The sequence below is a fragment of the Vicugna pacos genome, chromosome 22, assembly GCF_048564905.1.
Source record: "Vicugna pacos chromosome 22, VicPac4, whole genome shotgun sequence".
In the NCBI taxonomy this organism is placed as follows: domain Eukaryota; kingdom Metazoa; phylum Chordata; class Mammalia; order Artiodactyla; family Camelidae; genus Vicugna; species Vicugna pacos.
Window position 1 is genome coordinate 20,064,861 of NC_133008.1, and position 27,377 is coordinate 20,092,237.

The 27,377-nt window shown below is 44.7% G+C and overlaps 1 protein-coding gene and 1 non-coding gene across 14 annotated transcripts in view; both read left to right on the forward strand.

Annotated features, from left to right (window-relative positions):
* ATP10B (ATPase phospholipid transporting 10B (putative)) overlaps positions 1-27,377 on the forward strand; it is a 414,699-nt gene that overhangs the window by 100,937 nt on the left and 286,385 nt on the right. For 2 of the 13 annotated variants that reach the window (XM_072947279.1, XM_072947282.1), the window contains exon 3: positions 1,123-1,178. The exons of the other annotated variants lie outside the window; for them this stretch is intronic. The gene's annotated coding sequence lies outside the window, so the exon portion shown is untranslated. The remainder of the gene's footprint in view (positions 1-1,122; positions 1,179-27,377) is intronic. 13 annotated transcript variants of the gene reach the window in all.
* On the forward strand, positions 23,678-23,806 carry LOC116285131 (small nucleolar RNA SNORA18). Its single transcript, XR_004194813.1, has one exon. It is a non-coding gene; the product is annotated as a small nucleolar RNA SNORA18 (small nucleolar RNA).

Below are 27,377 nucleotides of genomic sequence, written 5' to 3' on the forward strand. Positions count from 1 at the left end.
GGAGATGATAATGGTACCCATATATCACAGGGTTGGTCTAAGGATAGAAGAAAGTGATACACAGAAGGTGCTTCACATAAGGTCTAGCCCATAGTAAGCACACAAGAAAGGCAGGCTGTCATTCGTAGTAACTGTTCCTTTCTTCTTGTTCGAATGGTGAGCCTGTCTTGAGTGTTTCATACCCTTCACTGAGTCTAGACATAAAAAGGTTTTGGTCCATAAGTTGTTGTGAAATAGTGTTTGATACTGAATGTGAATGAGTGAATCTCAGGGTCAGAAGTGGTGGAATTCCATCGCCTGTGAAGTGTGGAAATCCCCGTTTCCAAACCCCTAATAGATGGCCTTCCAATACCATTTGGATGAGGCCAGTGACCACTTGCTCCCCAACTGGGCAGCTCTGATCACAGCAAAATTCTTCTCCATAAGGAACTCAAATTAGCATTCCTGAAAGAGCCACCCACTGGACTTCTGTCCTGTGGATCACATAGAGCATGGCTTCTGTCCGTTCTGCATGATAACCCTTCAAATCTCCTGATCGTGGCCTTCCCACACAGAGCCCACTGCAGAATGGGGTCGCTCCATGGTGCTGCATGGTCTTCTTTCTCTGACCTTTAGTGATTTTAAAAGACAGAGGCCTTTCCCACAAAAGCTCGCATCTCATTCCTCTCTGCATCCAAGCACCCAGCAGTGTCACCCGCACACAGTAGGCACTCAGCAAATGTTTGTGACAAATAAAGGAAAGAATTCCTATTTCAAAGTGTGCTACTCTTTAAAAGGCAAAATAAACCTGGATAATCATTCAGCCCATTTTATTCCAAACTCTAGTGTGCATCAGAAAACATCACGGGGAACTTGGGATAAGATGCAGATTTCTGAACTGCACCTTCAGAGACTGAATCCTTCAATCTGGAGTTTTCTCAGGCATCTGCACTTTTATCAAGCACCTTGGGGGTATCTGAATCAGGCGGTGACCACACTGGAGGAACGCTGCTTTAAGCACTCCAGACATCAAGCCCAGTAACTTTTATGAAACTTGCTATTTGGAAGTAGCCAGCACATTTCAGTTCTTTCTACCTAGAACAACTTTTCATTTGCTCTCTTATTTTTTTTTCCTTCTTGAAGCTTCCCCCCACCCCGCCCTGGGCTACTCAGCCATAGCTCCCTTCCCATGCTGAGAGGTAAGTATGCTCCATCTATTACATTCTTTTCAGACCTCCTAAGGAGATAATTAGGCATTGCAATTGATTGCAATTTATTAATCAGAGCAGGATGTTACAGAGTCTGGAGGTTGGTGGAGGAGAGCGTGAGGCCCAGTCCTGAAGTCTAGTATAAATGCAGGGCAAGTGCAGAGTGACGGGGGAATGAGACAAAAATAGCCACCAAATCACAGGATGTTTTAAGCCGATTCCGTAGTTTCCACTGTGATGTCCTGATCTGTGAAAAAGGGGTATTAAAACCTGACTGGTCTACCACCACAGCCAGGTGTGGGATTTATTCTATAAATATTTGTGTGCCTGTGAGGTGACAAGTACCAAGGTGGTAAGGATATATCAGAGAACAAGATGAAATTCTTGTCTCCTAGAGGCACAGATAAAAACATGTAAATACGCACATTATGTTCTACTATGTTATACGATGCAGCAAGTAAGTAGAACTGAGTGATGTGATGGAGAGGAATGGAAGGTGCAGGTGAGGTCTCCTAGTAAGGAGGGAGGTCAGGGAGGGGTCTCCAAGGAGGCGATATTTAAGCAGAAAGCTAAGTGATGCAAAAGAGCATCGTCCCTTGTGAAGAGCTGGTGGGTAAAAAGCTTCAGGAAGCACGGAGAAGAGTCATCTGTAATGGGACCCTTTTTTAAATAGATTTTTTAAGTTCTTTCTTTTTCCCCCTTTAAGTTTCTTCTTGAGGTGGAGTAGTAGGTTTCTTTATTTTTAGAGGAGGTACTGGGCATTGAACCCAGGACTTGTGCACATTAAGCATGTGCTCTACCACTTGAGCTGTGCCCTCCCCCCTGTCATGGGATCTTGAACTCCCACAGGCTAGTAAGCCACCAAGGACCTAGTCTGTCTAGTTTAGCCCATTCGTTCAACAGGTAGAAAAACACAAACCTAGAGAAGTTAGCAGATCTCTCGTCAGTGGGAGACTGAGGAGACCAGGGCCCAGGTTTCAGAATGTGTAATGGAGCTTTTGTTGTCTTCTTTCTTGGTTTTCTTCTTCTGTTTTTCTTTTTCTTTCTTTCTTTCTCTCTTCCTTCCCCTCTCTGCTACGTCCTTCTCTGAGTTCCCTTATTTCTCCTCCCTTCTTCCCTCCTTTTTTCTGTCCTCTCCTCCACTCCCCATCCTTATATGTCCCTCTTCTTCCCCGTGACATCAGTCTCTCCTGACTCCTTGGCTTGTGGTCAGTGTTAGGTCAAGGCAGTGATATTTATCCCCACATGAAGACAGTTCTCACCCACAGCCCTAGGCTACTTGACAGCATCAGGTGATTGCAAATCCTGACACCTGCCAACCTCAAAGTCTCACTCCCATAGTCCTCCCTCCCTCTCTTTAAAAGCTACTTGTTGTTTGGCTAAAAAAACTTTCCCTTTTCTTAGTGTCTGATATACAAGCTACCTCCGTGACTTAAGAGGTTGTGTATTTGCACCCCTATACAAGATGTTTGATAGAGAAGGTACAGAGCAAGACCCAAGTGTAGCAAAATTTAAACCGAGCATCTAATACCATGGGCAAAGCGTTAAATACATGTTACTGCCATTAGGCATAGAAGAAGATAAAGATTTTATGCAAACCACAGGGAAGTGCTACCCTTTTTAAAGAGGTCTGTTTGTTCATATCTGTCCCATTTCTGGCAGCAGATGTCTTATTTCAGCCCGGAATCTTATGAGGGATGATTGGCAACAGTGGTACTCCAAACATTGATACTGGTGACCCAAACAGATGTCTGATCTCTAAACTGTTGAGTGTAGCTGCAGCGCATTGTGAGTTCATCACGCCCTCTCCCCAGCACACATTCCCAAGTGAGTCCGAATACAAATCCCTGACCATCATTTCAATGTCATGTTTCCAACCACATAGCCAGAGAATGCGGAGCTGGCATCTGTGGAAATTGATTTTTCTTTCTCTGTAGAAAGAGTCTTTTGCTGTCACAGCAAAGCATATTCTTTTCCTTAGAAAGAAAGTAAAAGGAATGACTGGGAGTGCTTTTATCCTGCCAAGTAACCAGCATCCGTCTTCCACACAGCTTTTCAACTCTTTCAACTCTATCTGCCACTGCTGAAACATAATAGCTGCACACACATAACTGAGCCTCTGAAAAATAACAATCCAAAATATATTCCCTCAGCCAGTCTCCCTAGGACTCAGTTTGCTCGTCTGCAAAATGAGGGCGCCAAATATTAGTGATGTTGAGGTTTGTGGCATCTCTACCATCCTGTTCCTTCTAGGTTCTCAATTCCTCCCTTTAGGAATGATGCTACTTGGGAAATAGAGTAAATCTCAGACTTCTCCCTCATCTCTTTCCTTACCAACAATCAAAGAAAGATATTCTCTGTGTCTTTTGATCTTGATATTATTAAAATTACGTACTTTTCATGGAAGTTCAGAGGGAGTTAAAAAAGAATGATTAAAACTTGGTTATGAGTTGCTGTGGGATGCTGGGAAGTACCTCATGATGGTTTTGGGTTTCAGCCTTTGAGCTTGATTACATTTGTAAGTGGTGTTTCAATATGGAAGAGAATTTGCTTTATAAAATGTATATCCTTAGACAAGGAACTACAAAACGTCACAGAAGAGGTTTGGAAAATCCTTACCCCAAAATGCAATGATAAAACTGGACAGAATTGTTTAAAAGCAATCCTTGTAGGATTGATCAAAGGCATACAATAGATTGAGAAGTGTTTATTCAAGAAAAACTCCTAACCATCTATAAGGGTGGTGACATTTTAGGCTGCCCCTATCCGCAGCTTCATGGCGTTGTAGTTCTAGCATGGCTGAGCAGAGCGTGAGAGCAGACGGCTCCATGACCGTTATCGGCTGGCCTGATTTGGAACAGAGTGGAGAAAAGCCACGTGCCCAAGGGCTTCGTCAAACAGAGGTCTCAGTGCTAATCTCGGAGGACAAACATCATATCTGCCTGAGATCATGCTCCTGACTACGCCAAGCAACAGATTAGCTAGAAGTGTGGTCAGAAAATTCAAGGAACAAGGCAGGCACAACAGACTTTGATAGTAATCCAGATGTTTCTAGTTGTCTAGAAGGCTGGGTGCCTGCTCAGGAGAGACCAGAGAAGACCTTAGCTGTTTATTCGTCTCTGGCGGAGTGTGAGTCCTTGCACCAGCAGGAAGTAACAGCTGGTACATGTGTGATAACTGCCTGAGCTTTCAGGGCATTTTACAATTGAAACTCAGAGACATCAGCAAAAAGTGAATGTCTCAAGGTGTTCAAACACAACTCCTGACCAATCCGATGACCGCAAAGCTATGCCAACATGGGGGTGAACCCAAGAAAGCCAGGTTTAACACGGTTTTTTTAAAAAGGACTTAAAAGAAAAAAATTGCACAACAAAAAATTATTATGAAAGTCTATAAATGCACGAGAAATGCATTGAAGTCCCAAGCCCAGGTGCTGCCCCAAGCAGCCCTTCTCCCCGCTCCCTTACTCTCTGAACTTGTTGGGGCTGTGGGTAGATGCGGCTACAGGGGCCAGACGTCCCCAGTGAAGACTGGAAGACAAGTAGTCTCGCCATGGTGCGAACCACAGTCTGGAGAGGCTGTGCCCTGATTGGGAAGAGTGGGGAGAAATCTGCACCTTGGTAGGAAGAGCTGACTCCTTCACCCAGACACCTTTCCCTTCCTGATGGAGGCTGGGGGTGGGCCTGCTCCCACCTTCTCACCTTCCTAGTGAGACGGAGAGCAGTCCATGACCTCCCCCTCCCCCTCACACATACTGTAGGAGCTATGGGGACTTCCACGGGTCTGTGTGTGTGTGTGTGCATGTGTAGTTATAGGGGTGGCTGCTGTGGGACTTGTTTTGTCTCTGCCACAAATGAAAATGTGTTATTTTTTGTTTGAAACCTTGCCTCCTGTCTCAAGGCCAGAAAGGGTGCAAACAGCTCAGTGGGTGGAACATGACTGATCACCTTGTGTTGACCTTGGCTATTGACTGTTGGACTCAGTGGACCTAGGAGAGCTGGGGGTAGGGTGGTAGCATAAAGCAGTTTCCTTTTTGTGTTCTTTATCCCCCATATGGGAGAATACCAGAGGGAAAGTGGGGGAAATTTCTCCAAACGAAACATGGAGAAGCAGTAGGACGTGCTGCTCACAGGCTTGGACGATGCATCTCTTCACGTATTCAGGGACCACTCAGGTCTGTCTCCAGGCACAGGGCGGGATCTGGATTCAAAAATACAAACACAAAAACAGACCCCAGGCTTAGGTAGGATTTCCCTTCCTTCCCCACTTGATAAGATAGCCCAGCTAAGTGGTTCAGGAATGGGAACTGGAAACTTTGAACTTGACCGTGACGTCACTCCCCTGAATGGGCTCCTTTTGGAAAGGAAGACCCTCCCCCTGGAGTCTCTACCAGTGCCTGGCTGAACGTCTTCTTTGCAGGCAAAGGGATCACCCATCCATCAGTGGTCAGGATGTCCCCAGAGCAGCTACACAGTGCCCCAGGGCCAGTGAGATGGGGAGAAGAGACGTGGGTACCATGAGTGAAAAATGAAGAAACTGAATGAAGAAGGACCAACCAACTGGTTGGAAGGAACAGAATGTCCCCATTTTCCTTAATTGAGACTCTTGCCTTGTGACCTTGATGAGCTTGGTGGGGGCCCAGCAGGACCCTTCAGAGACACGCTCACCCCGTGTTCCACAGGAGGGTCCTGCGTGTTTCTCAGAGGGTACAGTGTTGCTGCGTGCGCCTCACTTCGGGCCCCTGCTCAGCCTGCTGAAATCAGCGTGGGCAAAGGTCCTAAATGCTTCTCATGTCCACCCGTGTGCAGTGGGGCAAAGGTGTTGAGTGGTTTACAATGAGGACTGATGGCAGAGAAGTTTTCCAAGAAGTGAGAGACACCAAACAGGGCAGAGGTGTTGAGGGCAGTCCCCCTGAAGAGTCTGGTTGAAGAAGCTGCAGGAGCCTCCTGAGAGACCACTGCTGGTCTCTGTGTGCAGAGAGGCGAACACGGCTGGTGCAGCCGGCTCATCCCGGCTCCGCCCCAGTCCCCTGCCCTGGCCCCACCTCCTGAACCACAGGCCTAGAAAGAACCGGTTCTGATATTGAAGTGTCGGCTTATGTCTTATCCCTGAAGCCCCCCTGCAGCTCAGTTTAAGTAACTGAGAGGCTTGTCTCCTGAGTTGGAGAATTTCCCTTGCTCCTCTTTATTGTGTTCCAGATCCTTCTGCCTGTGTTGCCCAGTAGACTGTGAGCTCCCTAAGGGGAGCTCATTTCTCTCTCTCACTCTCTCTCTCTTTTTTTTTTTTTTGGTATATACAATTTTTTACTGAAGTGTAGTCAGTTTACAATGTTGTGTCAATTTCTGTTGTACAGCACACGCTTCAGTCATGCATCCATCCCTCTTATTCTCCTTTGTGTCACCTGCACCAGGAACACCTGATACGGAGCAAACGTTCAAAGCTTCGAAACTTTGCCTGACTGGGTCTGCTTCTTTCCACCCGCTCACCTGTGGGTCGGATGAGGACGCGGGGTCTGTGGTCTCTACTGGCAGGCATGCCTGTTTCAGTGCAAATGAAACAACCAGAGGAGCGTGCTCTGGCTGGGCTTTCGATGTGACACTGATAGCAAGCTCTCGTGTTTCAGGCTCCTTTTTGATACAAACATTGCTGCTCCTTGGAAGGCTAGGTGCCTGTATCCTGAAGCAACACGTGGATTTCCCGGAATTTAAATTTTGTGACTGCTTTGCAGAGATGTCATGGGTAGGAACAGGATCCCCGATTTGAGGAGCTGTGATGCGTAGCGTCTCCAGCTCTCCGAGGCTGGAAATCCCCTGGCTCCCTGCATCTCCTCCAAGAGCTGTAACCTCATTATGCAGTGATGACTGTCACTCGTGGGAAGATAGGGGATCAGAGCTCCCGCGTATTACACACACAGTCACTCAGAAGGAGTCTTATTTGTGGCTTTCGCTTTTCTTTCGGCTTCTTCTGCTCAGGTCAAAGAGATTAAAATTAAGGACCTAAGAGAGGAAGCAGTATATTAACAGCTTTTTTGTTTGTTTGTTTGACTATTTCCCCAACCTCTTCTGATGATGGTTTAAGGTCATAGGAAAAAAAGTCCAGGCTATGGGACCTGGTTTGTCACGATACCCCAGTTTGTCATTATTCTCTGTGTGACCTTCAGCAAGTTTATGTCTCAGTCAACTATTTCTTTAGCCATAAAATGGTAGTATCCAGTAACCTGATGGAATGTTTTAAATGAAAAGGAAACCCAGGTATCAGCTGTCCTCTTGTCTTGGGGATCCTTTGCTTCCATGGGCTATCTCCCCAGTAGATCAGCTGGTACCCACTCAGATGCATATCTCAGCTCCTCCTCAAGCTCCTTTAAAGAGGAATCTCATACAAGTGTCTTCCTGAGCGAGGTCAATTTTATTGAAGATTTTGTAAGATTGAGGAGGAAGTTTATTACATAGATGACTTATTTTTCAACTTTTGTTACTCATTTTTTGTTCCCCTAACGAGCGTCAGCTAAGCTGCCATAGGTATGATGGGGCCAGGATGCTTTTGGATCCTTCCTCCGCAGAGGGACCCATCGGCCTGGCCCCTCCCATTCCCTTCCTGGGGAACTTGAGTTCCTCACCTTGCCATTCTTATGCAGACGTGTTTTCTACCCCTAAAGCCTTGAGGTCTGGCCTTTGAGGCTCTGAAACGCTCAGGGACTTGTGAAAGCAAATTTCAAAAAATAGCCAAGTGTCTTTAATGAGAAAGTGGTGTCCTTGTTGTAAAGAAAGTTTTAAAAAATCTCCCTGAGGTCAGACTGCTTGGATTAAATTCTGGTTCTGCAGTTTCCTAGCTTATGATCTTGGACCAGTTGTTTCCCCTTGGTAAACTTTAATTTCCCCATCTCTAAATTAGGAATAAGGGAATTTGCATTATAATGTTGTTATGTTTGAGATGATCCCTAAAAAGTGCTTAGCACAGGGCCAGGCTTATAACCCCACCAACATTAAGAAGTAGATACACAAAATGCCTAGTACCTAGCAGACTTTCAATAAGGACCTGTTACTGCTGTTTCATAGGCTTTTATATGAGTCAGATGACGTCATGTTGTCATGTGCATTAAAAATGGTAGAAATTTCAGGCACTGCTGGGGGAATATTTTGAACTGAATATATGGTTGAGTGGGGAGCGTTTCTGTACTCATTAAATCAGAACTGCCTATGAAAAGGAACTGTCCTGGATGGATTTTGGAAATGCAGGTTGTCCTATGTGTCCAGGAACCTTTTAAATTTACAGGAATGCATTGTCTGCCCCATAGCATTTCCAGACTAAGGTGTCATGACTCGTTTTTCCTTATTAGGTAGATTCTGGGTTCATGGAGTGGTCCTTCCCCTTAACCAGAGGTCTGGCCAGTGAGCTTCATTTTCACTGGTATTTATCAAACTTTAATCTCATAAGGCTCTTATTGAGTGGTGCCATCTACTTCATGGAAGCAGGAGATGTGTGCCCTAGATTCCTCTTCATGGAAAGGCTTGTTTCCTCAGATGCCAGATTGCCAGGCCTTGCTTCGGTGGCCGGAAGACCCCCAAAGGTGTGCGTTTTGAGGGAGTTTCATGTACACTGACTGCTCAAGGCAGGGGCCGGTGGATGGAAAGACCCCATCATGTTGGTGCTTCGGCAAACAACTCTGTGGGGTGGGCTAAGCCTTCGTTGGGTCTGCAGTTCAGATGGACTTCTGTACCTGCCCAGTCTTTCTCCCACCGTCCTTACGTGCACACTGATCTCTGACAAAATCCTGCAAACCAGACTTCATCTCCATGTCTGCTTCTGGAGAACCTAACATGTGGCGTGGTATTACAGGGACCTCCCTCCGTGACTTCTCTTAAGGAAGACCTGGGACCATGCTAAACACTGTGGGGTTTATAAAAGAAGTACACATATTTTTGTCCTGAAGGAACTCCATAGGGAGTTACAGCACACACCCACACACACACACACACACCCACACACACCCACACACACCCCTAAAATACCTACATAATAATGCCACATTATTTATGTGATGATATATGAGTTTACATGACAAAATCAGAGGGAGAGAGAATATATACAGCAAATTAACTGTAAGACCAGGTTAATGCGGGGAGTTTTTAAAGAAAAGATGGGCTTGTGTGGGCTCTGAGGTTGAGGGGAATTGGGATAAGCACTCTAAAGTGTAATTTTAAAATATTGTCCCCTTTGGGGAGGAAATAGTGAGATGGGCCTTCTCAATTCATTGTAAACAGACAGATTAAATTCAGCTCCAAATCCCAAGAGTCCTTGCTGTTCTTCCGGAAATTGCAAACCCAGAGCCTGGAAACCACTGGGGCCGCAGCAGGACGGAGGAGCCATGCTCGTTTTAATACAGCTGACCTGGCGGCTTGAAGGATCATCATGATGTATTGGGTGTAGGACACATTGGGCCGCCTTGAGGAGATTCTGGAAGGTTGTAGATAAGAAAGTTTGGCAAAGACAAAGCCTGTGCTCAGTCACGGTGCCCCAGACTTGCCTCCCAGACAGCTTCCTACTTAAAGTGTCAGATGGCTGGGCCTGTGTTTGCTCAAACCCTGGGTCCCCTCCATACACGCATGGCGGGGAGGTCCCTGCGCGTTTGTAAGATGGGCGAACAAATGGACTGAGCACAGGCCGAAAGGAACGCTCTTCCCTGCTGCCTTGCTCATTCGTTCATTCACTCATTCAGCGTCATTTACTGAAAGCCTGTTATGTGCCAGGAACTACACTGAGCACTGCCCTCACAGCTTAATAAGGTCCAGTGGGAGAAAGAGACGATAAACCATGTGGTCAATACATAGGGCAAAATAAGGGAAAGGCTCTCAAAACAGGCTAGTGGGAAGAGTTTTTCAAAAGAGAAGACAAATAAATGGAAACCAGAAAACCAGAAAAAGCTGACCAGGTGGAAAGGTGGCAGGTGGGATGGGGGATGTAATTTTAGGCTGGGAGAACAGCATGTGGAGGAAGTTCTGGGACAGAAGGTAGCATGGCTTATTTGCAGGACTGCAAAGAGGCCAGGTGTCTGGAGCGGATCAAAGGAGGAAGCAGGTAACTCAGGTGAGGGTGAAAAAAGAGGCAGGGGCAGAGCACTCAGAAACATATTTGGGAGTATTGATTTTGACCCAAGAGCAAAAGCAAGCTATTTAAACTTTAATAATGATCCAGTTAAATTGAAAAGCACATTCTTTCTGCAGGATGGAGAAAAGATGTTCCCAGATGAGTTGACCAAGCTGGTCGAGGACCAGTAATGATGGAGGTTTTCTTGGCGGCTTTGTCTTTGTTCCCTTTGTGTATTCTTTCTCTCTCTTTGTGGTGGCCTCCAGCCCCAAAACTAAACTGCAGCACTAGTCACCGAGTGTGCACGCTGCTGAAACCGGTGATGCTCTCAACCGTGGTCTGGGGGGGATGCCTGTCAGAGGTAATGGAGAACATCGAGATTCTGGGTGTTGGTCCAGGTGTGTGGCAGGTTGAATTTTGACTGATCATTCCATCTTCCTGACCCTCGATTTTGTTCATCTTTAAAGAAAATTAAGCAACAACCTCCCTACTTTCCTTATACAAGAGGAGTCAAGAGACATGACGTAAGAGATGACTTAGAGGCAGAGTATTTTTTGAAAAAAACAGAACCATTTTCTTTGTAAAGTATTGGCATTAACTAACCAGGAAGACAGGTTGGCTGCCTTGGTGAGAAGTCAGAAACACAGAATTTGAAAGAAAAGGCATGATTTTGCTATTTTCAAGCACATACGGTTTTAACAAGTAGAGAAAAATTTATTGTCGGTCGTAGAGTTTCTCTTAAGAAGCAAACCGCGTATCTTGGAAGAATTCCATGAGAGGTGCTCATCGGGTCATTGAGTGGCTGGGAGAAGGCAGGTCAGCTTACATGGAGCCTTCAGGGAAGGGCAGAGCTACATGCTTGGGGCAGGAAGGGGAATTTGTTCCTAAAAGGGAGAGAGAAAAGGAGACGGGGGAGAGGAGGGGAGAGAAGAAGAGAGAAGGGAAAGGAGGGCAAGGGAGGGCGGAGGTGGCAGAAGACTTTGTAGCACACAGTGTAGGCGCTCCCCCTTGACCCTTCAACTTTGTGGTAAGCTGATCTGACTCACAAACTGGGAGTAGCTGTATTTCCCTGGAAACTGGAGAATGGCTGCAGACTGAGAGACAGAAGTCACTGGAAGAGAACAAGCTCCTGGAAACCCCTAGAAATCTTGGGGACACTTGAGCCTTCCCAGTGCCATGGAACCAGCCATTCAGACAAAAGTTCGTTCTCTAGAAGACAAGGAGGTAGCAGCTATCACCTTGGCCCTAGGATACAGCAAGCAAAGCTTATTACAGAATACATTTAGATGGACCAGCATCTTGGACACAAGCACATTTTGGAAAGTTTCCAACTTACTTTAGAGTAGTTTTCTTATGCAGACCACACTTAATGTCATCTTATTAACGTCATTATTTTATGCTTTGGCAAACTCTTTCCTCCAGCACGGAAGGTTGCCTTTAGCCCAGTTCCTTCTCGAAATCCTGTAATTCTATTACATACGAAGCTCGAAGTGCTTGTGTTCATTCTTGAAGAGTCCTCCGAATAGAAGGCAGTATAACCTTATGTAGGGAGTGAACTCGCTGACTTGAATGAATGGAAGAAAGGGATTCATGCTTCCCCCCCTGGGGGGGGCGGCAAGATGGCATTCAGAGAGGAAGACATTTCTCTGTGGAATTTTCAGATTTGACTATCAGCATGGCATTTTAATATAAAAATATTTAAGGACAATGGCTCTAGAAACTAACTTTATAGGTTCAAATCCTATTTCTACCACTTGCTGTTGTGTGACCTTTTACCAGTCTCTTAACCTCTCTGAGCTTCAGCTTGAACATCCATAAAAACAGGCATACCTACCTCGCAGTTACTGTAAGGGGTCAGTGTATGCGAGGCCTTCGCACAGTGCCTGGCGCTGCACAGACACTCGGTAAATGTTATCGTCTGTATTTCTATAATTATTATTATCTTTAATAGTTGGGCTGTTTGTCACTGCTACCCAGAGCTGTAATTTGATTCTTTTTTAAAAATTTAATAACACAATTTCTCACTAAACTAGTCAAGGTCAAACTTTAAAGGTGAGCTTATGTTCAAAGTTATGTATTTGACATTTTTCATTCTGATCCTTATTTTTATTGGCTCTTCCTTGTCAAAACAGTGTCATCAACGCTTCCCTGTCCTGTTGTCACTTCTTCTAAGGCAAAAGGAAAAATCCTACTCAACTAAATTTGCTAATGGCTGATAATGACCATGAATAGAATGACTTAGATGTAATTTTCATTCTTAATTCAAGTGTATGGGTTCAAGCTGACAAATGACATGAATGTGGGTACCATCCCTGGACAGACATTAAGCAAATTCACCTCTTATTGGTGGTTCTGCTTGTATTTAGTTATATGACCTTGAGAAGGTCACTTAAGCTCTCTGAGTCTTGCTTTGTTTGCTCCCTACTAAAATACCATTAAGCAACACTGTCTAGATCTGTTTTTGTTTCAAAATGTGTGTAATTCATATTGCATTTTGAAAAATTGTAGGGAATGTTCTAGATTTGGATCTGTAGTTAGAATGCATGGGAAAAAGGAGCGGAGGTCAAAGCCGGGAGATGCAAGGTTCTAAGTCCGGTGCTTCCCGTACATTTTTATTGTGACTAAATTCTGTTTCTTCATTATTTATAAAATAAATGGTTAAACTAGATCTGTATCTCCAAAGCATTCCAGGGGTTTGCCAAACATTGGGTAATGCAGATAGGTTCCCTTACTCCAGGAATCCCCAGGGAATTAAAATGCTAATGGACACTGTGACAATTTGAAGGGGGTTACTCTTTGCAACCTTCCTGAAACCTCTTTGGAAAAAAAGCCATTTCTTTTTCCCACAGTGACTCTTACTTCATGGAACACCCTTGGAAAAACATAGGGCCAGGCAACTAGTGAAGTCTTTTCAGACTTTGATGGCGCTAGGTTCTGTGAATGTGGGGTAAGGAGAGCAGTGAAGGGGAGAGAGAAGCAGATTTCCCACGATGGAGTCAGTGCAGCATTATTCAGTGTCCACAGTGGAGCAGCCATACTCTCAAAGAGTTAAAACTGTCATCCCCTGAGTCCAAATCGACAAGCCCAGAGGAGCCTGGGCTCTGAAGGCACTCTCCCTTATGTGTTATTAAGCCTTAGAGATAGAAAGATGGGGGGAAATTCTATGACATTGTAAAGTATTATAAGCCTCTCTTCAGTGGCATCTTTTATAGTTCAGGTAAAAGCAATCTGGAAAATGGAAAGTTTGAAGAGGTTTCTTTTGCAGAACTGGACAAGAGAGGTGAGTGCAGAGCACTTGTCTAATGCTGATAATTATCTGTGAAGACCTCTCTGGCTCTCCCAGATGAATTTCTCTAGGTTTCAAAGATGCTCATTCCATAACAACTTGAAAGGGTAGAAAAGAGGTTGTTGACCGCTAAAATTGTTTGGCTTGAATTAAAGGATTCTGAAACTCAATATAAGAAAAAAGACTTCTGCCAGCTCTTCTTCAACAATCAAAATTAGAACCTCCTAAAATCACAATAATGTTTCATAGTAAGTATTTTGTTAAAAAAATTTAAAAAAAAAACCAGTAGTCAAATTTTGTCTTCATTATAAATTCTCTGAAAGGATATTTTAAAACATGTTATTTAAACGCATTAATGAATGAAATCAAATTATAAGTAGAGTGAAGAGACCTTAGAAGATTGTCTAATTTGCTCTCCCTTCTCGTTTCAAAGAAGAAATCGCCCAGAGAGGGAAAGTGACTTACACAAGGTCACATAAATAAATAAGTTAGAGTTGGAATCTAGGCTAAAAACTCTTGTGTCAAATCTTCATTGTCTCTTTGGGCCTTGCTAGATTTGCCAGGCATGGATCTGGATATTTTATCTTAAAAAATATGGCAGGTTTTTTGTTTTAAAATCCTCACTAGACCATGGAAATGTGGCCATTTAAATCTTCAAGGAGCTTACTACTATTCCTTTAAGAATAATAGTGTGAGCGAGTACTTCTAATGACCACCATAGCAATACTGCTTTAATAAAATGCCACCTAGTGGAGCTTGGGAGACAAAACACGCCCCTTCCATGCTTTCTTCTCCAAGAGAATCACCTTTCTGAGGCTCACATTTTAATCAATATCATTATCTCCCTGAGTGCTACATGATTAAAAATAACACTGAAAATTGTCCTACTGCCAGGACCCAGCAGGGAAGATGAAACCGCACAAAAAGTGAGTCGGTTCACAAGAAAGAAGGTATGTGGGGTCAGATGGAAAAACTAAGAAGCCTTAAATCTTCACCCCTATTTTACTGTAACAAAAAACAAAAGAAGAGTCAGAAGGAATTTTGTTAGGTTACCGCGTTTCCATGGCATGGAGCTTCCAAGTCTGCAGGGAAGGTGGAGATGGGAAAGGGGCAAACTTCTATTATGAGCAATCGGACAGAAAAGGCTTCCTGGAATCGGAAAAACCTCAGGACTAGAAAGCACCTAAAACGTTGTCTGGTCTAGCTCCCTGACTGATAAGGTTCTCATCCATCCTCCCAGATTGTAAGGTGGACCCAGCCATCACAGAAGAATGAATGAGTCAACCTGGAAAGCTCCGCATGCAAAACTAAGGAGAGGAGTTGGATACCAGGCAGGCCAGTTTCCACTCAGTAGGAGGGAGGGTTGTCAAAATCTAACATAGCCAACATGGATTGAAAAGACTGTCCCTAGAAGGCTGGATAAGCATAAGGCTGGACTATTCCACTGGTTGTTGAGTTAAAAGAGGCTCAATATTAACCCTACGGAGACCTAATGTTTTAAAAGAATTGAAGTGAACTGTTCTGAATGTTGGACAACTTAAAATTCTGTCTTTGTCTCAGGTTGATTCTCCTGGGAAACAGACTCTGAGAAGGAGATCTGCCTGCAGGATGTTGATTGAGAAGTGCCCTGGGGATCAACACCTGCTGGGGAATAAAGGCAGCAGGGCTGGGTGGAGGGAGGTGTGATGTGCAAGCAGGAGAGGGCTCCTCGGATCCCCTGGGGAGGTCTGCCGTTGGGTGTCCTTTCAGAGTGGTCCTGCCTTGGAGGAAGGGCTTTTATTTACCTGCTAACCAATTCTGCTTTGGGGCTGCCCCAGGGAAAGAGGTGGGACCTGGGATTAGCAGCTCTGTTTCGGAGAATAATTACCAGTCAGCAGTCAACACGGTGGGGGGGGGGGGATGGAGGCAGCTGAGGGGGTGGCTGTGGACCGCACAGGACAGCATCCACTGCAGCCCGCTCTCCCCATCTCTCTACAACCTAGCCAGGGGGTTATTCTCCTCACCCTCCAAGGGTAAACAACCATTCACTTGGAGGTTTTCGCAGAAGAGTGTTCCTCAAGTCTTTCTGTTTTCTAGCTACAGGCTTCAGAATATACCTCATAACAGTTTGCATTAGAAATCTAATTTGTCCTTTTCCAGTATTTGTCATGGAAATTTGGCCTCACTTTTGAGTTTTGACCTCTTTCTTAATCTGCCTCATTTCTTAATCTGTAAAATGGGTATAATAGTATTACCTCTCATGAGTTATTATTGGGAATAAATGAAATAATAACTGCATTAGCATAATATCTAATTCACAATAAACACTGAATGTGCTGCCTTTATTACTAAAAGAGAGAGATTCATGTATAGCAAATAGACTTTCCCTCTCTCTCTCTCTCTCTCTGTCCATCACCTCCAACATTCTTGCCTAGACCAGTGGCTCTCAAAGGTCCTCAAGACCCATTTCGGAGGTCCATGAGATCACAATTATTTTTACAATAATACTGACATTAATTAACCTTTTCACTTTAATTCTTTCTTAAATGTAAAATGGAGTTTTCCAGAGGCTGCATGACATGTATTGAGCTTATTACTGCTTTTAAAAAACAAACTCACAAAATTTAAGCTTCTTTTTAAATTTTCTAATGTGGTAACTATTGGTAGATATATAATACACATGAACAAAATCATTTTAGGGTCCTCAATAATCTTTGCAAGTGTGGAGGAGTCCTGGGACTAAAATATTTGAGAACCACCGACCTGGACAGTCTCTTTCTCCTCCTTCTAAATCTGTCTGCCCACCCCCAGTCCTACCACAGAGCCTGCCTGGTGACCTCCCTGACTTCTGCTTCAAGGCTACTCTCCCTGTTTTTAATTAAGATCTACTCAGGAAACAATCTTGGAGATGGGGATGTGGGATGGGGTCAGAGAATAACTACACAGTGTCCTTTGCCCTTAAGGGCAGTCAAATGGGAGGTTCTAGTTAGAACTTGCACAGATGCTGAGTGGCACCAAACAGATCGCACATTGACTGATAGCCTTCCACTCAGTCGCTGACTGTATTTTAGGAGGACAGGCATGTGCAGAACAAGGTGGATTCCATCATTAAATAAATTACCATGTGAGGCTTTCTCTAATGGTTACCATGGAGACAATGCACTCAAGTCAATTTGACAGTGGAACAGAAAATTGCAGCAATGCGGATTCAAACTGTCAGAACTTAGGAAAGGAATAACTGACAACATAGGCGCCCATTTAGTTTTTTATCTCCCCCTCACCCCCCATCCCGATCAGCCCTTGATTACAGCGAGCTCTCAGGATGAGGAGGGGGTATGAATAGGAGGAACCAGGGACACTGTGTTCCCAGAGGGAGAATTTCATGTGGAAGAGAAAACAAAAATGGGTAAGAAAGATGCTCAGAAGGCTCTGCAACTCCGTGCCCTGCAGCAACCCTGGTGCCTCTCTCAGTTGTCCTTCGCCAGCCCTGCGAGGGACAGATGGCCACCCACATGCCACAGATAAGAAACCTGAGGATGAAAGAGGCTGAAATGACTTGCCTGAGGCCACATCACAATTCAGTGACAGGACTGTTTACTCTCCCACGTCTTTCCACCACCAAGCATACTGCTTTGCTTTTTGCGTGCCAGATAGATCCAGTTTTTAAATATTATAATCTTCCTTTATTGCCTCAATAGGCACCGAGTGAGAATCGGTGGGATCTTCGAAGTTATAAAGCTGCCCCTGCCTGGGCCCTGCTCTCAAAGGAGCCACAGAACAGTCTGAAAGCAGAGCAGCTTTCGGGGGTGATGAAGTTGTTGCAGAGTCCTGCAGAAACCCAGAGGGCGACAAAGGGAAGAACACCTCTGCAGTGCTGTTCGCTGCTTTTCACGTGCAACCTCTCGTTTCATCCCACAGCTCTCTGGAGAAGGCATCATTATTGTCCCTATTTTGTAGACAAGTAAACAGAGGCCCAAAGGAATGAAACGGTTTGTCCAAAGTATACAACTAGCAAGTTCTAGTGCTTGGATTTGAATCCAAGTCTGTGTGATTCACAAAGTCCAAGGCTGCTCTCTGTCCCACTGCCTAGGGGGGGAGCACTCCTAACTGTCAGAAATTGGGAAAGACCTTGCACGAGAGCACACACAACAGCCTGAGATGCCTTTGTCCTTCCATCTAGACAGCATGGCTCAGGACCAGGATGTGGGTATCGTGGATCAGATAAGAGACTCCCAAAACTAATGTTAATGGTTTGCTTGCAGAGGGGCACTCTGGGTGGGGGATTTTGGGCGTGAGAGTTTTATCATTTACATGATAGCATTTTTGTGTTTTTATTAGTGTACCATATACAAGTGTTACTTCTTCAATTAAAAAAAAAACTAGTTACAGAGGGAGGAAATTATATATGGAGGAAGGAAAGGAGGAAGGGGCTTGTGAAGTGGAATTAAAGGATGTAGACGATTTATTTTGAAGAACAGAAAAAGGGGAAGGCATTCTAGGAGGCAAAAGTTTGAGCAAAGTCAGTGAGATAGTGTGATGGGCTGAAATGTGTACCCAAATTCAGATGTTGAAGATCTAACCCCCAGCACCTCAGAATGTGATTGTATTTGGAGACAGTGCCTATAAAGAGATGATTAAGCTCAAATGAGGCCCTTAGGGTGGGGTCCTAATCTCATATGAGTGGTGTCCTTATTAATAAGAGAGAGAGAGAGATGCCAGGGGTTCCTGTGCACAGAGAAAAGGCCACGTGAGGACACAGTCAGTGGGAAGGTGGCCATCGGCAAGCCGAGGAGAAGGGTCTCAGGGGAAACCAAACCTGCCAGCACCTTAATCATGGACTTCTAGCTTCTAGGACTGTTAGAAATAAGTTTCTGTCGTTTAAAGGCACCCAGTCTGTGGTATTTTGCCATCGCAGCCTGAGCAGATGAACAGAGAGGACAAAGTACAAAGTCTTTGTGGGAAAGAGTCTGAAGTGGCCACACTAAGGAAAGACCAGGAAGGATTATTGGAAGATGAAATAGGAAAGACAGGGAGGGCAGAGCACGGAGAGCCCACGTGAGAGAGGGGCACATTTTCACACCAGCTATGAAGAGTAAGGAAGAAAGGGAAAAAAAGAGATTTCTTATCTATATAGTTCGTCACATCTCAGAAATACTTGCAGCAGAAGAGAATCTGCTGAGAATTCCTAACAAGGCTTCCTTTCCCTGGCCCCTTGTAATGTCAGTTTGTCAAAGCAAATTTTTGATTTTCCATTCTCGAGTCGGTGCCTTTCCTGCCCAGTTCTTTCTGTTTCTTTCTTGATGCCATCCTCGGCCTTATTTTTATATCCCAGTTTGATTCTAAACCTTAACTTTCTGACGATTATGTAACAGCAAAGACATACTGACTTGCAACTTTGCTAACCAGGCTATTAGTGTGAGGAGAGATTTCAGAGCATCTTGTCCAGTCCTCTTTGTTCACAAATAAGCATAGTGAGGCCCCGAGAGGGAAGGGGCCCTCACTAGGTCACCCAGGCCACCTTGCAGTCCAGTCTCTTCTCACCTGACCACTGTGCTTGGTCCATCACCTGTTTGCCTGCTCAGTGCATCCCAGGGGCCACTTCTGCTGAGGTCAGAACAGCTCTCAAAGGAGATCGTCTTTTCTGAACGTGCAGAGGGTGTCGTTCCCCTGTGTGCAGGCGGCAGGAGACTGCACACAGAGGGTGGCAGCTGGCCTGAGGTCACACTCCCAACCCTGGCCAGAACTGGGACCATGTTCCTCATCTCTCCACAGTCCCCTGACACCTCCATTTCCTTCACCCTGGAAATAATCCAGCATAGAATTCTAGATGAGAAAACAGAAACCATCAATGTCCCATTATGGTACCTATTTCCAAGCCCAACCAGCCAGCTTTCATCCAAGAGGCCATCTGTGATAAAATATAAAAATCCCTTCTGTTCTGCCTTCAAGAAGCTCCTTCTAGAGTCATAGTCCAGTGAGAGTTGGAGCAGACTTTAGAAGAAAACCTATATATACTTAAGTCTCTAGCAAATTGTCTTCGAGGTTCTGCTTCAATTTCAAACGATAAGCTACTGACTTCTTTATCAAGCGGGCTTTTTTCTACTTTCAGTTAATTGTTTTAAAGTGGTAATTTTTTACTGAAGTACAATCAGTTACAACATCAGTTTCTGGTGTACAGCATAATGTTCCAGTCATACATATGCATACATGTATTTGTTTTCATATTCTTTTTTCATTAAAGATTATTGTAAGATACTGAATATAGATCCCTGTGCTACAGAGAAGAAATTTGGTTCTTTTTAACTCTATTTTGATATTAGTGGCTACCATTTGCAAAGCTTAAACTTCCAGATTTATCCCTTCCCCAAAGTGGTATTTTTTTTTAATGTAACCATTATAATCCAGGGACCCAGGTGGTTCAGTCTCAGAGGGACTTAATGTTCAAAATATATAGTCAGTATCCAAAATAAATGAGAAAGGAATTCCACCCTCCACCAAAGCACTAAAAGGGACCCTAATAAAGGGTCTGAAGCAGTGCGTAATAAAATTCCCTTTCCTCTCCAATCCTTTTCTCTCGCTGTGCAGCTGCTGTTCTATCACATCCTCCCGCAGTAACGTCCCCCCTGCCCCCCCCACAGCATTCCTTCGCCTCCTCCTCCATTGCCCTCTCCCCACAAGACCTGCGTCATGCAGACTGACTTCTCGTGTCTCTCGGCAAGAGCCGTTCCGTTTACAAGAGTGAGGACTCGATCTGGTAATTTGGGGATTCTCTTCAGTAGTTTGTGCGAATCTATCTCAGTGTCTCCTGATTCCCATCTACTGGTCCCGTTGACGTGGCTTGAGCTCAGAGCCGCTCCTCCACACGGCAGTGCTTTGACTATTTGACGAAAGGTTTCTAAGCCTGTACCCGCTCCCTTTTCTGTCCTCTAAACCAACCATGCCCACTACGGAGTGATTTCTTCTCTGGGCCTTCATCTGAGACATAAGATGGGAAAGTACTGTGTAGGAGGGGTGGGGTAAAAGAACAGTCATTGGCTTCATTGTTAGCAAGTATGAAACACTCCAGTATTAATTAAACCAGTCCCTGTTCTAGGCACTGGGGATAAAGTGCCAAACAACAGCCTACCCTCTGGGGTCTACCTTCTGGTTGACAGAGACTGAAAATTAATTGGCAAACAAACAAATATGTGAACTATCACATAGTACTAAAACTCTGAACAAATTAAAATAAAACATGAGCTAGAGAGTTCCTAGGACTTGGGGTGGCGTTGCTTTCTCTGTGGTGCTCAGGGATGTCCTGGGGAGGATGGGGCGTGGGAGGTGAGGCCTGAATGATCTGAAGGTGGCAACCACGGGACGAACCGGAAGTCCAGTGCAAAGACCTGCAGAGGGTGACAGCCGGGCATGGAAAGGGGAAAGGACAGCATCGCGTGCAGCTGAAGTGCAGTGAACCAGGGCGAGGGTGATGGTGGATCACCCCACGGTGGAGGGATCGGGGATGTAAGGTGAGGAGAGCACGGTTTATTCTCAGTGAGGTGGAAAGCTATGTGAACGTGTGCGCCAGGGAAATGACAACTGCTTTCGTTTTCAAAAGCTTGCTTGGCTGCCCTGGGGAGAACCAACTGGTGGGAGGCCAGAGAAGGCTGAGACACCTGGCAGCAGTGGGCCAGGCAGGCAACGTGGTGGTTCAGGCAGGTGATGCGGGGAGCTCCAGCTGAATGTGAGAAGTGGAAATGATGAGCAGGGTTCAGTCACGTGGCATCTTTTGAGAAGAACAAGATCTTGATTTTTCCGGGTGAGCTGCCCTGGTCTGTGGTAAAAACCTTGTGCACATAGCCAACCTGAAGGCTTCTGTCACAGCCTCTGACATCTGTGGGCTACTATCCAAATGAAAATGCACACATCACCCAAGAAAAAGCTACCAATCTGAGTGACATTTAAGTGTCAATCCAGACTCAGATAGTAAAGTTATCCCCCCAAAAACTATAATCTTAAAGTATCGATCTTCACCTACACACAGAAAATGTGTTCTATGATCACAGAGTGGTTTAGCTCCTTAAATCCCCCAGTGCCTACCTTCTGCCCCTGTGTTGGTCCCACTTACATTGTATAACTAACTTCTGCCTTGCCCAGTGCCAGGTTTGGAATCCAGGGCTGTTGGTTTGACTCCAGAGCTCCAGTCATGTGGACATTTATAGATGACTCCTCTGTCTCAGTTCCACTCAAGGTGTAGTGTTAGTCTGAGCCAGACCAGTTAATTCCACATCTCTTGCTTATGCATGACTCTGAAATGTGCATGTGACCCATTTGGCCAATAAACTGCTGGTGGATAGTCTTCTGTGGACTTCCACTAAAGGATTTATCCCTAGGAAAGAAACACTGAAAAAAACAATTTACTTTCTTCCCCTGGACGTTATCATGTCTGGAGGTGAGGCCTATAAATCCTGCAGCCATCTCTGAGCACAGAGCCATCCATAAAATTAAGTCCAGGCTGAAGATGACACAATAAAAAGATGGGAAGAATTTGGGTCCTTGGGGATGTTACTCAAGCATTGTTCAAAAAAATGCCTGGAACGTTCCATAATGCTAGACTTCCAGTTTCATGAGATAAATTTCCTTTCTGCTTAAGCCAGTTTGCATTGTAGCTTTTTTTTTTTTTTTTTTTTTGGTTACAAGCAGGAAGATTCATTCTGCCAGATAGGTTGGGGTTCATTTTGTTTTTAATTCAACAGGGATTTACTGAGCACCCACCATGTGCCATGTTCTACCTGGCCCAGGGCCAGGGTAATGCAGACTTAGTGACTAAGACAACACTGCCAATTCTAGTGACACTTAATGTTCTAATTTAGGGGAGGGGCAGGAAAGAAGTAGAAATAGATGGGTTAGCTTTGATAACATCAAATGCTATACAGAAAATAAAGCAGGGTAAGGTGCTAAAAGATAGCTAGCAGCATGAAGAAGGGAAACAGAGCCTAAGAAACTATTAGATATGTGCAGAAGTGGGCCAAGTCCAGGGATGAGCACACCTCAGTGTTTATAATAGCAAAACTAATGATCATTACTAGAAATAACTCAGGTGTCCATCTATGGGGGCCTCATGAGATATCAATCTTGGTGCGTTTATGTGATAAAATAGTATATTGTCAGTGAAAGGCTGGACTCTAAGATTATACCACTTATATGACACTATCTCCCAGGTAAATTATTAATAAAAATTAAAAGCTGAGTGTGGAATAGTATACAGAGTGGTACCCCAATGCTGAGAATTAGAAAAAGGATAGCTGGATACAGATGCAGGTATAAATGTATTTCTGAGTGGATGTGCAACAAAGTTTATCAGTGGCCTTTAGGGGAGGTGAGAAAGAAGAGACTTTTACCTTTTATTTTGTACCTATCTGTACAGTTTTAGAATTTATGTTACCATGTGTCTTTTTAATTTATAGAATAAGTCCATTTTTTAAAGAAATTTTAATGATATCTCGATTTTCCTTCAAGGCAAACCTGAGTCCAGGGATAATTAGTGTAAGTAAATATCCATGCTTAGGAGGAGGGGCTTTTCATAGCCATGACCTTAGAGGAGAAGAACCTGACTTTAAATAGGAATCAGGCAAAAAATGAGGCCATCTGTTCTACCTGGTGTCACCTGGCATCCAGTCCCCCCACCATCAGGGATAAAAGCTGCAGGAAGAGACTCTAGCGCCGAACACTCTGCGACAACCAAGAGCAGCACCGCATGGGACCAGCTGCCAGGATTATCCCAGATAATGTCAGGGCAGAGAGACGGTGGGGGAGGATGGAAGAAAAATACACGAGGACGCTAGACGAGGCCAAAACTCTGAAAGTTTGGGAGTGGCTGAGGAAGGGCCCTCATGGCGGGAATGCTCGGAGGCCTGGAGGTTGATGAAGGCGTGTAAGGTTATTAGCAGGTGCGTCTATATGACCTTCTCAGGGATTCCGCTCCCCAGGTGCTTTGATCTGAGCCAGGCCCAGAACCTGTGTTGATTTCACTTAGTGACCTCCCTCTTCACTGAACATGTGTTTTCAAAAGCCCTCATCTGCTCCCTGTCAAACCCCTATTTGTAACACAATCAGCAGGTCTCCCAAGGAGGCTGCCTCAATGCCAACTTCAAGAGCAGAACAGGTTGAGGTCTGTCCCGATGGAGCGCTTTCCGTAGACCTGCATCATTGGAAACGCCCCATTGAGTGACTGTGGTTTCCTTTACTCACAGAGCTGCATGTTAGATCTGTGGGAAAGAACTGCAAGACAGAGTTACTAAATAAACTATGAAAAACCTAACAGTCACACTTTTTTATCTTAGGGGTTGGCATATCCCAGTGATCAGTACTGTCTATAGCAGTGTTCAAAGCAAATACAAGTAAATCTTACATTCTAGTAAATAAATAAGTAAAACTGGAGTTTGCCGGATGGTGATAAGTTCTTTGGGAAAAAAAAATAAGGCAGGCAAGTGAGATGAGGAGTGGAAGGGTGCAAAGGAGATGCGTTCTGATTCCAAATAGTGTGGTCAGGAAAGCCCTCACTGAGAAGGTGACAGCAGAGCATCATCCAGGGAAGGGAGGGTCAAATCATGGGATGATTTTGGGAGAAGAGTGGTCCAGGTATGGATAGGAGCAAAGGTGAAGGGCAGGGGGGCGTGTCTGGGTGTCTGGAGCAAGGAGGACAAGTGTCTGGAAAGGGGGAGCAAAGGGGAGTGTGATAAGAGGTGAGGTCAGGGTCACAAGGTGGACGTCGGGGAGCAGGTTGTGTGGGGCCTTGTAGGTCATTGTGGTGACTTGGGGTTTTACTCAGGGAGAGAGGGAATAAAGGGGGAGCTGTCTGAGTTTCCTGTTGTTCCTGTTACAAATGACCGCAAATTTAACAGCTTGAAGCTACACAGATTTATTCTCTTACAGTTCTGGAAGTCAGAAGTCTGAAAGCAGTTTTACTGGACTGAGGTTAAGGTCTGGCAAGCTTGGTTCCTTCTGCAGGCTGTGAAGAGAGACTCTATTTTCTGGCCCTTTTCAGGGTCTAGCGGCCACCTGCATCCCTTTGCTTGTGGCCCCATCTTCCATCTTCAGAGTACATTGTCCTCATCCCTGCTTCCATCACTTTCTCCTCTGATTCTGACTACTCCAGCATCCTCTTATAAAGACCATTGTACTTGCATCAGACCTTCCAGATAATTCAATTTCCTTATCTCAAGATCTTTAACTTAATCATACCTGTAACATCTCTTTTGCCATATAGAGTAACACACATAGGTTCTGCGGATCAGGACCTGGACATGTCTGGGAGGCCATCATTCAGCCTGCCACAGATACCTTGATTTAAGTTTCTAAAGAATTCTCTGGCTGCTGCGTAAGAATAGAGTTTTGGGAGTGCACCGGCAGAAACAAGGAAACCTATTAGGCAGCTCCTGCAATACCTCAGACAAAAGACGATGAGGGTTCAGTTCAGGGTGATGAGAGAAGAGTGGCTGAGAAGTCGTATCTTGGATATGTTTTGAAGATAAAATCACATGGTTTGTTGATATGGGTCATGTAAAAAAAAAAAATAGAAGGGGAAATGACCTCTCTAAGTTTTTAGCCTGAGCAACTGGAAGGATGGATATAGTTTTGTACCAAAATGGGAAAGGTTACTGAAAGAGCAGATTTAGAGGACAGATCATGAGTTTGGTTATGTGCATTATTACATATGAAATGCCTATTGAAGGGTCAAACTGAGATGAATTAAATGTTAGGACTTGAACCTAAACAGGCGAATCAAATTAGCTTTTGCTATAATTGTGCACTGAGAGTTGTCACCCATTGCAATACTTTAAAAGCCATTGGGCTATGGTTCTTTGCATAAAAGTCACATAGGAACATTGCATGAGCAGGAGAACATGGTAGATGAGCAATAGCAGGGCAGGATTCATGTCCTAACAAAACCCTGACTGTAACACCATCAAAATAGCATCAGAAAGACCCCCAAAGCTCATGTAACCCTGCCGTTGCAAATGTATATGCAATTTCTGAGGCCAACACTGAGATCTACAGAGATCCTCTTGTATCTTGGTTCAGGGTCTGTTTCAATGGTTTTGAACTCTAGTTTGCATCAGAAACAACGGAAGATCGTGTTAAAGAGCAACTTTCCAGATTCCATGTGAAGAGTCTGGCTCAGCCGTTCTGGTGGTGGTGGTGGTGGTGGTGGTAGGGATGGATCTGCAACCCAGATAACAGTGGGGAAGGAGAGAGGAGGGACTGATGGGTTGTGGTAAGTGAAATATGCAGTGAGGATTTAGTTTGGTTTGGTTTGAAGTTAAGAATGTATTGAGGACTTAGCATGGGCAGTTAGGACATCACTTGATCCTCACTACACCCTAAGACGTGGGGGGGAAGTGCTATTATTAGTCTCATTTTACAGATGAGAAGACGAAAGCCCTAAGGAATTAGATGTCTTTCCCAGATCACATAGCCGGGCAAGGCAGAGCTGAGATTTTAAACTGGGTTTGTTTGGCTCGGACTCCCATATCCATGCTGCTATCTGGTATTCTGTGTTGGGGATGGTGACGTGGAATGATAAATGGTTGGATGGGTTGGATGTGTGAAAAGGGATGATTCTAAGATGCTGTTGATGATGTCTGGGGTTTATGTTGGGATTTGTAGATTGAATTTTGGAGCCAGGTTGCCTGATTTCTTTCTTTCTTCTATTTTATTGAAGTATAGTCAATTACAGTGTGTCAATTTCTGGTGCGCAGCACAACGTCCCAGACATGCATATACACACACATAAGGAAATGGTTTTTAAATACCTACTCTAAACCAGGCATTTTGCTAAGCTAGATTTATCAGCCTTACAGCAGAGCATTCTGTATGTTCCTTTAAACCATTGTTGTATTTGGGCTGAAAAAGTTAGGGGGACACAGTAGGAATCCCTAACTCTTAGGGCTTGTTGAATTTAGGACTCACAGCCACATTTTCAATATATTTAGGAAATTCAAATTTCACTGGAACCTGTCCTGTGCACACGACTCATTCTCCAAGGCCACACCAGACAGAGTGACCAAACAGATGGACTCTGCATTGCACCCAGGAGTCCAGCCAACTCCGGCTGCGCTGGCCACATTGGAGAATCTCACAGAAGTTAGGTAGAATTTCCAAATTTGCAAGGGAGAGTGAGATCCTGAGTCCCACTTCCAATTTTGAATCACGCAGGTTATAGGTTTCAAGTGGACTTTCTCTGTTTATTTTCACTTAGCACATTTGCTCCTTTTCTTCTGGGATGAGGAGACATCATCTGGCACCTCTGCCAACCTCATCATCACAATTATCCGCTTGGCAGATGATGGTTGCTTTGGAGAACAGACACAGCTCCTCTAGGGAGTCACGCATACGCACACCTCTTCTGCAGGTTTGTGGGCCTTGGTGAGGAGGCGACAGGAGGGGTTCTGTGGACCCGGAGAACTTTTAGGACTTTTCACTCTTTCGCCTGCTTGAATTAGCAACTGGGCAGAAATGCCCTTCAACCAAGACTGAAACCAGGGCAACTCCAAAAGCAGAACCATGATCTGCATTAGAAAGAAATTCTGAGTCCTCTCTTGGGCATCTGCAATGAGATTTTCAAGAGGGCAGTGCCAGTAAATTGCTCTTCCTTGAAAATATCCATTCTAAACAGACTTGGAACCTGTCAGTCCAGGAGTCAGGTTTTTACTGTCCTCCTTGTATTGGTAAAATAAATACTGGAATTCAGTTCACTTCACAAAGACTTAGAGAACGTTAGGTCCGATGCGTGGTGGTTACCGTGGTAAACAAGCCCCTTCTCTCATGGGACTTGTTGTCCCGTGGGAAATAAAGTCAGGGAA